Source organism: Capsicum annuum, chromosome 3 (assembly GCF_002878395.1).
Source record: "Capsicum annuum cultivar UCD-10X-F1 chromosome 3, UCD10Xv1.1, whole genome shotgun sequence".
Taxonomy (NCBI): Eukaryota; Viridiplantae; Streptophyta; class Magnoliopsida; order Solanales; family Solanaceae; genus Capsicum; species Capsicum annuum.
Genome location: NC_061113.1, coordinates 250,197,809 through 250,212,222, shown reverse-complemented (window position 1 = coordinate 250,212,222; position 14,414 = coordinate 250,197,809). Strand labels below are relative to the sequence as shown.

General features: G+C 38.8%; 1 pseudogene; it reads left to right on the top strand.

The window, feature by feature from the left end:
• The first annotated feature begins 5,303 nt into the window (after positions 1-5,303).
• LOC124897177 lies at positions 5,304-10,334 on the top strand (annotated as a pseudogene).
• The last annotated feature ends 4,080 nt before the right edge of the window (positions 10,335-14,414 follow it).

Below are 14,414 nucleotides of genomic sequence, written 5' to 3'. Positions count from 1 at the left end.
TTAGCCTTTAGGTCATGCTTATGTGCATCATATTGAGACCTAATGGGGCCCACTTGGTCATTTGTAGGAGACTCACCTCTAAAGAATCCCTACGTGCTAAATGTTGCATCTTTGAGGTAACGTGGTCATTTGACGGACTGATTTTTGAAAAAAAATAAAAAAAATTGTTAGGAGTAAGGTGCGTAGGCAAAAACAAAAAAAATAGAAAAAGTGAGTCGAAAGAATGAAAAAAAAAAAACAAGAAAAAAAAAGAGGAATTTCATAGTTTATTTTAGAATTCTTTATGGCTTTTGTTCTTCACAATTCAAAAACTCAAAAAGATTTTTTTACGTTTTGCAAAAAAACAACAAAAAAAAAAAGAAAACTTTTGTTCGCCTTTTCTACTTATTTGTCAAAACAAAATACCAAAAAGATTTTTTTCATAGTTGGTGGTGTCAGTCTTAGTTAAAGTGTCTAGCTGAAAATCCAAAAGTTTTTTTTTCATTTGTTTTTGGTAGTGTCTCTTAAGTTAGGGTCAATTTATTAGTTGATCATTAATTGTCCAATCTGGATGAACTACGCATACCTGATTCCCTTCTCTCGGGTTGGGATACGTAGGCAACCCTCGGGGGGGGTCCGGTAATCTTTGTGTTGGTCGTTGTCTTAGTATTAGCCTAGGTCTCTCACCCCGTAATCTAGAGTTGTTTGCCAAGTAGACTGATTTCGCTCAATACTTCTGTTCGGCAAATTGGAGTCATGAATGTGGTCTGTCCCATCGACATATGTTGGCGTCAAAATTCCAAGGGCTGGGAATCTTCTACTCCTGTCGAATTTTTGAGATAACATCTTGTGTGTTATTACATGATAGATTTGTCCACCAAGTCTAGAGTTCTGATGGTTGTCAAGGTGCCCAAAAAGTTAATCAAATGGTGGGAAATGTTTAAGTATGTTGATCAGCAGAAACTGGTTAAAATATTAGGTGATCTTACGGAACTTCTACATGTTACCCCTCATCCAGATTTAATAGAGGCTTTGTTGACCTTTTGGGATCCGAGTAGTTTGGTATTCAGGTTTGGAGAATGTGAAATGACTCCTACTTTGGCAGAAATATCCGATTTGTTGTATTTTCCCTATATCGAGAAGGACATGATCCGAGCACGAAATCATACTGGCATGAGATTTTTACAGTCTTGTGGTTTAAAAAGTAAGGGTATCCGTTTGGGTTGTTTAAGTGATTCGTGGGTTTCCTTAGATTTTTTGTTCGCTAGATTCGGGCCCTCGGAAGGTTTTGATTGCTTTTGGGATGAATTTCATGTGACTAAGGAGAAGTGGGAGAGAAAGCGTCTTGAAGTCTTCATCCTCGCTTGGTTAGGTACTTTAGTGTTTCCACTAGAAGAAAGACGTATTAATACCCGTTTGCAATCTATGGTGATGGCTCTATTTCATGAGGATCAAAACGACAAGGGCATTAATCAAAAAGGCAGGTTCACTCTCATACCCATGATTTTAACAAAAATATATAAGGCTTTAACCGAAGTAAAAGGGGGAAGGAGATTTTTTGAGGGCAGTAACCTGATATTGCAGTTATGGATGATGGAGAATTTGCATGCGCCTTCTTTAGTTAGACCAGACGTGTTAGATCGTTGTGTTCCCAATCGAGTGAAAGCCATGGACTCCAGGATGCGTTTGGATAAATTCAAGCTACCCGTGGGAGTCGAGGCTTGGATTGAATTTCTTGAATCAAGAACCGAGGATAACATTTTGTGGACTTATCTGTGGCTTCGACCGAAGATAATCTTGTTGGGTTGTCAGACGTAGCTCCATTTAGTTATGTTAGGGCTCAATTGCACTAGACCATACAGCCCTTCTAGGGTAATGCGCCAGTTGGGTAGACTGCAGGACGTGCCACCAGCAGTGGATCTTCTGAAGGATGTTGAGTACTTCAAGGACCAAGCACTAGGTGAGAGCAAGTATGAGCAGTTTTGGAAGTATGCAACAAAGCTGGGTGTCGACACACTCAAAGAAATTTTGGATAATCCGGGCTACACTCAAGGATATGGGGTTTGGCTTCAATCTATCCCTCGGGGTATCAGTCAACCCTTACCAGCGCAGCTTAGAGGGAGAATACAGGAAGAATGTATAGTAGACGATCATCAGGATGAAAGTGTAGGGTCCAAAGTGGAAACACTGAGGGTTCAGCTAGCATATTTGTTCAAGAAGGTAGAAAGGTGTCAGAATAATCTTTCCAAGTGCACTCCTCATGAAGTAGGAATACGGGCCCAAAGTTTCTTCCCCGGTATTAGGGTGTCCTTACAGGATATGCTACAAAGCTTAAATGGGAGAAAGAGAACTTCGGAGGCAGGTCCATATCAGCCAGGGTCATCACGCAGAGCACCAGTCTGAAAGAGCACTTCTTATCTTTATTTAGTTTAAGTCTTTTATGTGTCTGTCATTGTAGGGTGGTGTCTGCTTTAAGTCAAAGTCAAGTTGTTTTTGGTATTAGAGTCTTTATTAGTAATTTCACCTACGTCGTCTTAGGGGTCAATAATATTGTTTCGTATTTGTTGTTTAGTTTTAAAGTGGTCCCGAACTTTTGTACGTCTTTGTTTTTTTCTTTCTTCAAAATGTTATAATGTTACGTCTTTCCTTGTTTGTTTATTTTCATTTTCGTAAAAAAAAAAATGATTGGCCCAAACTATGCAAGATCTGATTTATGTACAACATGATACGTAGGCAACCTACTTTTGGGTTCGATCTAATCATTTTTTTTGTTGTTTTTCATTATTTTTCCTCTTTTAAAGAAAAACAAAAGTCATAAAGATTGATAAAATAAAGGTAGATAACGAGAGAAAAGAAAAGAGCAGAGATGGATATGAAAAAAAATATATAATAATATAACGATAATAATAATAAGTGTGGATAAAAAAAAAAATAAGTGTAGACAAAAATCAGAATGATGTTAAAATGACCTCGCTACCCTCAAAAGTTGGTAGAAATGAACATGAAGTTAGGACAATTTTAAAAATGTGATTCTCATGCTTGTTGTATGCCCTAATTCTAACAGATGTCATCTTTGATGAGCATGTTCTTTCAGATAACAGTGGTAGATTTGCAGCACTCTGTCTAGTCACCCATACTTAACTAGATCCAAAGCAAAGCTCGTCCTGGCTAGCAGGGAGATTGCAAATTCGCTCATTGACCCGGATCAGGATCACATGGAAGAAAGTTCTGAACACAATGATGAGGTAGTAAGGCTCAGGCAACAATTGATAGATTTACACCGAGCATGGGCCAGCGGAATGCCTCCTTCTCTGCTCCCTGAAGGTCTTGGGAATATCTCTAATTGCCCAACACTCTCTCAGGTGCAATTCTCTGCTCCTACTGAGTCACCTGAGCACGCGCCAAGATTCACTCCGCGACATTATTATCCTGGTAGTTCTGGTATGCCCTTGGCAGCTCCCCAATCAAGACCAGTTGCTCAGCCAGCGCCACCAATCACATCGGTATTCGTGGCTCTACCACCACATAAAACTCCCATATATGTTGCGCGTCCCACAATGAGGCTTCCCAGGTCTGCCAGTGAGCCAGAACTGAAGGTTTCAGATAGTCAGTATTATGCCCCGGAGCCTACTTTGCAAATGAATGAATCGTATGGGTACACTCAGCCGCCTGCATATCCATTTGATACGAAGAAACCTATCGCAGCAGAGGAACAGGATATCATAGCCCAAAAATTGAAGAGTTTAGAGAAGGCTATGAGAAATCTGCAAGGGATCGGAGATTATAGGAGTGTTTCCTATAAAGATCTTTGCATGTTCCCAGACATCAATCTTCCCCCCGGTTTTAAGATGCCTAAGTTCGAGAAGTATGCAGGACACGGTGATCCCGTTGCACACTTGACACGTTATTGCAACCAGTTGAGGGCTGCAGGAGGAAAGAAAAAATTGCCCATGGCCTTCTTTGGCGAGAGTCTCTCAGATCTGGCCGCAGAATGGTTTATCAATTGAGACATCGATAAATGGAACAGCTGGGATGATTTGGCTTCTGAATTTGTTCAACATTTTCAGTACAACATCGACCTGATTTCGGATGAAAAATCCTTGGTCAACATGAAGAAGAAGAGCACCGAAGGTTTTAGGGAATACGCGATAAGGTGGCGTGAACAGGACACCAGGGTAAAGCCTCCAATGAAAGAAAGTAAGTTGGTAGAAGTTTTCATTCAGGCGCAGGATGAGACCTATTTTCAGCATTTACTTCCGGCAATGGGAAAATCTTTTATGGAAGTCCTCAAAATGGGGGAGATGATAGAGGGCGAAATTAAAACCGGACGAATAGTGAGTTTTGTCGCGTTAAAAGCTACCATACAAGCGATTCAAGGTGGATCTGGCGCATTTGGAGGTAAAAACAAGAAAGAGTATGTAGCGACTGTCGTAGCTGGAACCCATTCCTATCCCAAAAGACCACCGCCCCCTATCCCCAATCCCAAGCCCAAGTCTACGTCGAAGCTCCATATATTCCTCCCCACCATTATGACCCTTCACAAAACCCTTTATATTCCATTCCACCGCCCCCATACCCAGTATATAGCGCGCAGCCATATGCCCAAACCCCTTCTTACCTGCAATGGCGCGCGCAAGCCACCAAATTACCAAAACCCCTCCAGACCCAGTTTTCAGCCTAGGCCCGAGTATAAGAATGAGAAGGCGGTCAAAAATCAATTCACACCTCTTGGGGAGTCATATGCTATCTTATTTGATAGGTTGAGAAAGTTGAAGGTTTTAAGCCCAATTTAAGGAAGGCTTTCAAATCCACCGCCGAGGAATCTCGATTATTCTTTAAGGTGTACGTACTGTTCTGATATGCCAGGCCATGATATCGAGAAATGCTAGCATTTAAAAAGAGCTGTCTAAGATTTAATTGACACAAATCAGATGCTGGTCCAGGCCCTGGAAGGTCCAAACATTAATCAGAATTCGCTGCCAACCCATGCTAAATCCAATATGTTAGAATTGATATATGACGGGAAAGAGTCTTCGAAGGGTTATAAGCTTATTGTCAAGATACAGACCACTGAGGAGAAATCGATGAATGTAGCAGAGTCTTTGAAAGCAATGTCATTGAGCCAGGAAGGAATGAGGGAAGATAAAGCCCAAGAAAGCCCAAAGAAACCCCTGATCACAGTACAGGGCGCCGGAAGGCGTGTTGATTTAAGTCAGCATAAACCTAAGTTGACAGTGGTGGGAGCTCTGAGTCAGCCCATCTTGACGGTGGAAGGAGCACTGGCAGCACCTATTGTCCTCAAATCGGTGACCCAACCTCCGATAGTTGATACAAAAAGGATTCCCTGGAATTATGGGCGGACTGTGATGACCTATCAAGGGAAAGAAGTTGTGGAAGATGTAGATGAGGTAAGGGGTTTGACTAGGTCAGGAAGATGGTTCGTGCCTGAAAGCTTAAGAAAGTCCCAGCCAACGGTGAGTGGACCGGCATCTATCAAAAAGCCTATCACCGAAGAAAAAGCCGAAGAATTTTTGAAAAACATGAAATTTCCAGAGTATTCAATATTAGACTAGTTGAAGAAAACCCCAGCTCAAATTTCCCTTTTATCTTTGTTGTTGCACTCCAAGGAGCATCATGATGTTTTACTGAAGGTATTAAATGAAGCATATATTCCAAGGGAGATTACAATCAACCAACTTGAGAAAATGGTTGGAAAAATCTTTGAGGTCAATCGGATTAGCTTTTCTGACGATGAATTGCCTGTTGAAGGTACAGGACATAACCGGGGCCTTTACATTACAGTGAAGTATGAAGATTTCTACGTCACTCATGTTATGATTGATGGAGGTTCAGGCACAAATATTTGCCCTATTTCTACTTTGCAAAAGTAGAATATTGGTGCTGACAGGATCAGGCCCAACAATGTATGTGTTAGGGCTTTCGATGGTGCAAAATCAAATTCCATTGGCGAAATAGAACTAATGTTGACCATAGGGTCTGTTGAGTTCGCCATAGAGTTTCAAGTATTGAATGTAGACTCCTCTTACAATCTGTTATTGGGAAGGACGTGGAACCACAAGGCCAAGGCGGTTGCGTCTACACTGCACCAAATGATTAAGTTTGAGCATGACAGGCAAGAAGTAGTTATTCATGGTGAAGGAGATTTGTCAGCCTACGAAGATTCTCCCTTGTCTCTTATTGAAGCAAATAACGTAGAGGAGACATTCTTCTATCAAATTTTTGATAAAGTGTCAGTGAATCATATTCTTGAATGGCAGGCTATACCGGGATCGTAATTGTCTTCTGCTTCTATCATGATGGTGAGTGAACTTTGGAAATATGGATTTTGAGCCAGGAAAGGGTTTGGGAGCATCTCTGCACGGTATAGTTCATCCCATATGTCCCAGTGAGAACGTGGGCACGTTAGGTTTGGGATTTGAGCCTACAGTTGAAGATCTGAAGAAAGCCAAGGAAAGGAAAAAGGAAACATGGTCAATCCCTCGCCTGATACCACTACTCAGTGAATCATTTGTTAAGAGCAGTGTCAAGAAGCATGGGGAATTTGAAGTTGAATTGGTTGATGACTTCCAGAACATTTTTATTGAAGTTGCTATGGTCGAAGCAGGAGAAGGTACCAGTATGGCAGACGTACAATTCATAGGTCCAGCTGTCCGGCTCAATAATTGGGAAGTCACTCCTCTCCCCATCAGAAGGGAGTTTTGGTAGTTTATTTTGTTTTTCTGTCGGTTTATCCGAGTTATTTCAGGGTTGTAATTCGGAATTTAGTTTGTTTATATTATGTTGGCATCTATGTTTAAACCTTTCTATCTTTTATTTAATGAAATGCAATGTCCCTTTGGTTTCGTGTCTAATATTTTGTTTTTTCTTTCTTACACAATTCTTTTTATGCTGATTCTAATGACATGACATGCATGCAGAATTTTCGGCCTGATCTTAAAATCCAAACTAATCAAGATGTAATGAAGCAGGATGGGGACTATGATGAAGAAGAAGCACTAAAATAAATAAGAAAAGAGTTGGAACAGTTTGAAGACAAACCGAATTCTAATTTGAATGAAATTGAGCCAATAAATCTAGGGGATCAAGAAGATGTTAGAGAAACTAAAATCAGTGTACATGCTTTTCCACAGCTAAAAGATGGAATGATTCAAGCATTAATTGATTATAAGGATGTTTTTGCATGGTCTTATGATGATATGGCTGGCTTAAGCAGTGAATTAGTGGCTCACAAATTGCCAACTGATCCTGCGTTCCCTCCTGTTAAATAGAAGTTGAGGAAATTTAAAACAGATGTAAGTATTAAAATTAAAGAGGAAATCATGAAACAACTTGAAGTCAAAGTAATTTGAGTAGCTCGCTATCCCATGTGGTTGTCCAATGTTGTGCCCGTACCAAAGAAAGAAGGCAAAATTCGAGTGTGTGTTGATTACCGTGACTTGAACAAAACAAGTCCGAAAGATGATTTTCCATTTCCCAACATCCACATTTTGTTAGACAACTGTGCTAAACACGAGGTTGCCTCTTTTGTGGATTGCTATGCCGGATATCACCAGATCATTATGGATGATGATGACACAGAGAATATATCTTTTATCACACCATGGGGGACTTATTGTTATCGAGTGATGTCGTTCGGTTTGAAGAATGCTGGAGCAACATACATGAGAGCCATGACCACTATGTTTCATGATATGATGCATAAGGAGATTGAGGTCTACATGGATGATGTGATTATCAAGTCAAAAAGGCAGGCCGACCATGTTAAAGATTTAAGAAATTTCTTTGAAAGGCTTCGCAGGTATAATCTCAAACTCAACCCGTCAAAATATGTATTTGGACTTCCATCTGGAAAGCTGTTGGGTTTGTAGTCAGCCGTAGGGGAATTGAATTGGATCCCTCGAAAATCAAAGCCATTCAGGATTTGCCCCCTCCCAAGAATAGAACGGAGGTGATGAGTTTGCTGGGTACACTAAACTACATTAACAGGTTTATTGCTCAACTCACAACCACTTGTGAGCCTATATTCAAGTTGCTGAAAAAGAGTGATGCGGTAAAATGGACTGAAGAATGTCAGGAAGCGTTCGATCGAATCAAAAGATATCTGTCCAATCCGCCCGTGCTGGTACCCCCGGAGCCTAGTAGGCCTTTGATTTTATATTTATCAGTCATGGACAATTCTTTCGGTTGCGTCCTGGGTCAACTTGATGTAACTGGAAAAAAGGAGCAGGCTATTTATTATCTTAACAAAAAGTTTACCACTTATGAGGCCAGGTATACTCTTTTTGAAAGGACGTGTTGTGCCCTAACTTGGGTAGCACAGAAGTTGAAGCATTATCTCTCATCCTATACTACTTATCTCATCTCCCGCATGGATTCTTTAAAGTATATCTTTCAGAAGCCTATGCCGATGGGTCGATTGGAAAAGTGGCAAATATTGCTTACCGAGTTCGATATTGTATATGTGACTCGAACCGCCATGAAAGCCCAAGACTTAACATATCATCTTGCTGAGAATCCCATCGATGAAGAGTACGAGCCATTAAAGACATATTTTCCTGACGAAGAAGTGTCGTGTGTCAATGAAGTCGTTATAGATGCTGATCCTAGTTGGAGGTTATTTTTCGATGGAGCTGTCAATATGAAAGGAGTCGGAATAGGTGCGGTTCTAATCTCTGAATTGGGACAGCATTTCCCTGTGACAGCACAACTTTGATTCTACTGTACTAACAATATGGCAGAGTATGAAGCCTGCATTCTTGGTTTGAGGTTAGCTGTTAATATGGGAGTCCAAGAATTATTGGTGTTGGGAGATTCGGATTTGCTCGTCCATCAAATTCAAGGCGATTGGGAGACGCGAGATTTGAAGCTCATCCCGTTTCGACAATGCTTACAGGAGCTATGTCAACTGTTTGTGTTGGTAAAATTTAGGCATATTCCAAGGATTCGTAATGAAATTACTGATGCTTTAGCCACTTTGTCTTCAATGCTCCAACATCCTGACAAAGCCTACATCGATCCAGTGCATATACAGAGTCGTGATCAGCATGCTTACTGTAATGCAGTTGAAGAAGAGCTCGATCGAGAACCCTGGTTCTTGGATATCAAGCGGTACATTCAGTCAGGAGAATACCCAGCATATGCCACCAACGATCAAAAGAGGACTATTAGGCGTTTGGCTAATGGATTTTTCTTAAGTGGGGGAATCTTGTATAAGAGGACCCCAAATCTGGGACTTTTAAGGTGTGTAGATGTAAAAGAAGCCTCGGCAATCATGGTTGAAATACACTCTGGATTATACAGGTCGCATATGAACGGTCATGTCTTGTCAAAGAAGATTCTTCGAGCAGGTTATTACTGGCTTACTATGGAAAGAGATTCTATTCAATTTGTTCGGAAGTGTCATCAATGTCAGGTACACGGTGATCTGATACGTTCTCCCCCTGTTGAGTTGCATGCAATGGCCGCTCCATGGCCGGTCGTGGCTTGGGGAATAGAAGTGATTGGACCGATTAACCGAAGGCATCAAATGGGCATAGATTCATTTTGGTAGCCATTCACTACTTCACAAAGTGGGTAGAAACAGTAACTTTCAAGTCAGTGACAAAGAAAGTTGTGGTAGATTTTGTTCATGCCAATATCATTTGTAGATTTGGAATTCCTAAAATGATCATTACAGACAATGCTTCCAATCTCAACAGTCATTTGATGCAAGAAGTATGTCAACAGTTTAAGATCGCGCATCGAAATTCTACTCCATATCGCCCAAAGGCCAATGGTACTGTAGAAGTCGCCAATAAGAATATAAAAAGACACTGCAAAAAATGGTACAAGGGTCTAGACAGTGGCATGAAAAGATGTCGTTTGCATTTCTAGGTTATCGCACCACTGTTCGTACTTCAACAGGGGCAACTCCATATTTATTGGTGTATGGGACAAAAGCAGTCATCCCTGCAGAAGTTGAAATTCCCTCTCTTCGAGTCATTGTAGAAGCAGAGATTGATGATGACGAATGGGTAAAAATCCAATTGGAACATTTGAGTTTGATTGAAGAAAAAAGGCTAACGTCTGTGTGTCATGGCCAGTTGTATCAGAGGAGGATGGCTCGAGCGTATAACAAAAAGGTCCGTCCCAGGAATTTTGAAGTTGGTCAGTTGGTATTGAGACGTATCCTTCCTCACCAGGTTGAAGCGAAAGGCAAGTTCTCCCCTAACTGGCAAGGTCCCTTTGTTGTGAATAAAGTGTTGCCCAATGGAGTCTTATATTTGACAGATATTGAAGGCAAAATGGCAGAAATGGCTATCAATGCTGATGCGATCAAAATATACTATGTATGATATTTGATCCTTTGTTGATATTATTGCATGTTTAGTACTTGCATTCTTGAAGATTGAGATGATGAAGACACTTTATTCTTCTATCCAAACATTGTGTCATCCCTTGTTTACCCGTTTGAGCTTCGTTTTATTTTTCTTTCATATCCCTCCTTTGGAATCAAAATAGAGTCAAAGATAAATATCAAGAAAATAAGAATAAAAGAAAGAGTTCGAAAATAAAAAAAAATAATAATAATAAAAAAAAAAATCAAAATCAAATCAAAACAAAGAACAAGCTGATGGAACTACGTCCGACCTGATTCTCCTCTCTCGAGAGTGAGATACGTAGGTTGCCCTATTTCGGGCTCGGTCCAACCAAATAAAGACTTAAGATTCACCCAGTCAACAAAACTGGGGCATGAGTTAATGTGTTGCTTAAGTCGATTCCAAAAGTTGTAAGTCCCACCCCTACTTCAAGTATCGTTTGAGCCTCTTACCATCTTTTCTAACCTTAACCAAAAGCCAAGTTACAACTAAAGAAAGTCCTTCAGATCAATTTTTGATAATGTTAAGGCTAAGCATGCAATGGATATGATGATACATTGTGAAGTACCACTTCTCTCTCTCAGCATAAGAAATCAGGAAAGAAATACAAAAATGAGAAAGTCTTATTGGTGAAAACCCCCGTGGGCATCATAAGGCGATGGTGAGTTGAGAGAAAATGAAAATGAGAGAGTCTTATTGGTGAAAACCTTTGCAGGCACCATAAGGCGATGGTGAGTGAAGAAAAATAAAAATAAAAGAGTCTTATTAGTGAAAACCCTCACGGGCACCGTAAGGCGATGGCGAGTTCAAGAGAAAAGTGAAAAGCGAAAAGAAAGAGATTTGTTGGCAAAAGTCTTTTAAGATGTCGTCAATCGAATGTGATGTATGAGTCCAATGGATTTGAAGAAGCGGCTCAGCGGCAAAAGGTACGAACTCAACGACAAATGGGGAGTTTGGATAGGAAGATCAGGCAGCTCAATCCAAAATGCATGTCATACTCATTGGAGTTGGTTGTCGTATTCAGATAAAAAAAAATTTGAATATGGGACATTGCCCTTTTCTTTCATTTACATATTCATGTTTTTTGTCTTTTTTATGTCATTTATCAAAATAAGAGTCACCATTATTTCTTTACATTTTAAGTCAAGTCTGTGTCAAAACAAGCGAGAAAGGATTTCAAATTCGCGTCAAACCGTTGTTCCCGATCTTGATTTTGGTTTAATTCTCACCGGAATCTCTTTGCTTCATTGAATTTCGGTCAGATTCTGAGTTGTTTCTGTCTGTTTACGCAATCCCGAGCTAATCGTAACTCGAGCATTATTATTTCTTGTTCCAATTTTCCACGCCTAGTTCGGATTCGGGAAGATTCGTGATTGAGGTTCTCCGTTCGAGTATTTTGGTCTTCGGATTTTTTTATTATCGACAAGGATCAGTTTCATTAAGGTCCATTTCTTTTACCGATCTTTATTTATTGATGTTGTGGGTGTGGATGATTTATTGGTAGTGTGTTTGGTTTGAATCTTCGTTGTTTGTGTTTGTTTGATGATTGTGACGTGGTGATAGGTTTCGATATTATGTTGGAGAAATCGCAATTACCGTGGTTGATTTGATTGAGACTTATTTAATCATGTTGGTCGAAATAAATTTGGGGACGGGAATCAAAAATTGATAAAAGTGAATATTATGATATTTTTGATACATTGTTGATGTTGAATGCGATATGTCGTCGAGCGGGTAGGCAAACAGTAAGTTCGGGTAGGCAAATTTTAGAATTAAGTGCTTTGTTGGATGTGAACGTGGAGTAAGTGTTGAATGTTTTCTACTTTATCACATTCAATTCAAAGTGTATTTATTTAACCGGGGAATGCCCCGAGGTAATTTGTATTTACTCACCGGGGAATGCCCCGAAGAATTTTGTACGCAAAGGATGCTCGTGATCAAGGCCCGAGGCATCGGGTAAAGCATAGTTTAGGACTAGTGTAGGTTATTTCAGTATTTTTATATTTTTCGGGTTGTAATAATTGAACTGGACTTTACATTTTGTTTTGTTTTGTTTATTGTTTAATTATTTTGCGTGCTTTTGTGTGGTTTATACATTTCGTAATGCCAAAATAGTTGATACACTCTACCAAGCGACCGTGGTTGAACCACGGGATCAAGGGGTGCCTAACACCTTCCCCTCGGTCAACAGAATTCCTTAGCCGGAATCTCTGGTCGCAAACCAGTTTAAGAGTCAAATAGTTTCGAAAAGGATTTTTCAAAGGTGACTTGGCACACCGGATTATGCCAAGTGGCGACTCTGAATAAATAATCCTTTTTCGAAATAAATTTTCATTTCTTGTCACTTAAATAATAAAATCCTTTCGGACTTAAAATATACATTTTTGGAGTACGTAAGAAAGGGGTGTGACAATACCAAGTATATACTTAGCTATACACGTTTTAAACCTAAAATCTTTTCTTAATATAAAGTGTATACAATCAATTACACGCAATATATAAACAAACACTAATATACGATACACCATTAATATGTCATGTATATAATTAACTATACATATTCATTTAACAAACATACACTTGTAATATAGCCTTAATACGAATTCTCTTCATTGAATGTTCAAGGAAATATCTTAGCTTGAGTGACCTTGGATTATTTTTTTTTTCCTTCTTTTGTTTTTTCACTATGTTTGATTGAGAAATAAATATCTTGTATGGAAGGAAATAGCCGGGAAGCTTAATCGGGAGAGAAATTAGAGAGATTTCTTGGGATTTTGATTTGACCTTAAGAAAGGAAATGGTTTGGGGAGGAGGGGAAAGGATGGGGAGTTTAGTTAAGACTAGAAAATTAGTTGATAGGGGTATGCTATACCACGGTATTTAAAATTTCGATATCTAAAAATATTATATTATATATCATAATATTATAAACATAATATAAGAAAAAATTAATTTTATACTGATAATTCGATATTTATTGTACCATCTCGATCCCAAATTTGGAGCAGATGGACCACATGAATGTGACCAGTGGGTTTGTATGCAATGGATCTGCAAATACCCCAACAATTAAACAGTATGAGATTCAAATAACATTTGTGTGTGTGGTCTTATCAATTTCGAAAATGAAAGGTCACAAGTTTTGTTAATTTCGGCTACAGTATGGAAAGCCCAGGATCTTTTATTAATTTCGGCTTTTCTGCAAGTGCACTTGTGTTTTCACATGTCAAATCCTCATGACCAAAAATGGCTTATATTCTCAAACTCGAAATTAAAATGAGTCACGAAATTAAAGAAATAATCAAAATAGGATAAACGTAATAATTTATTATGTTTTTCACTTTTTTCTTAACGATCAACTATCGAAGTTAATTTTTATAAAAACGTAAGAATTTCTTACGTTTTACACAATAATCGAGGGAAAAAATACAATAAATTGTCAAATCAATTAAAAGTTATTTTTTAGAAAAAATTTCCTTCCACGTAATAAAATGTTACGTGTTTCACTTTTTTCAAAAAGTTAATGTGGTCCCCACAATTAAAAAATTGTCCACTTTTTCTAAAAAAATTGGGTGTTTCTTGAATATTGGCATTCTTAAGCAATTGTGAAAGGCTACAGGTAGCTTTCTCGCTCTAGATTTTTTATAAACTTAAAATGATTTTGTTTATTATATAAATTTTAGAACGTTACTAAGTGCAATAGTCTTTTTAATGGTAGCCCAAAGAAAATTACATTATGTTCTACTCATCTACCATACCAAATTGATAATCTAACTTCATCGATACAATATTTAGAGAAACAGATCTTCTTAATATATTGGTATTATTGAGTTGAGTAAATGTATGTATAAATAATTAGGGACCACAGTGTAAAAACGTAGTTTGCCGAGAAAATATCAAATAAATAAAAAATAGAATTATAGAGGAAGTAATAGCTGTTATCTTTTCAAACAAATCAAGTTCTTATGTATAATGGAAAAGAAAAAGTGGACAATTTTTAATTGTGGGGGACCACATTAAGTTTTTGAAAAAGGTGAAACACGTAACATTTTATCA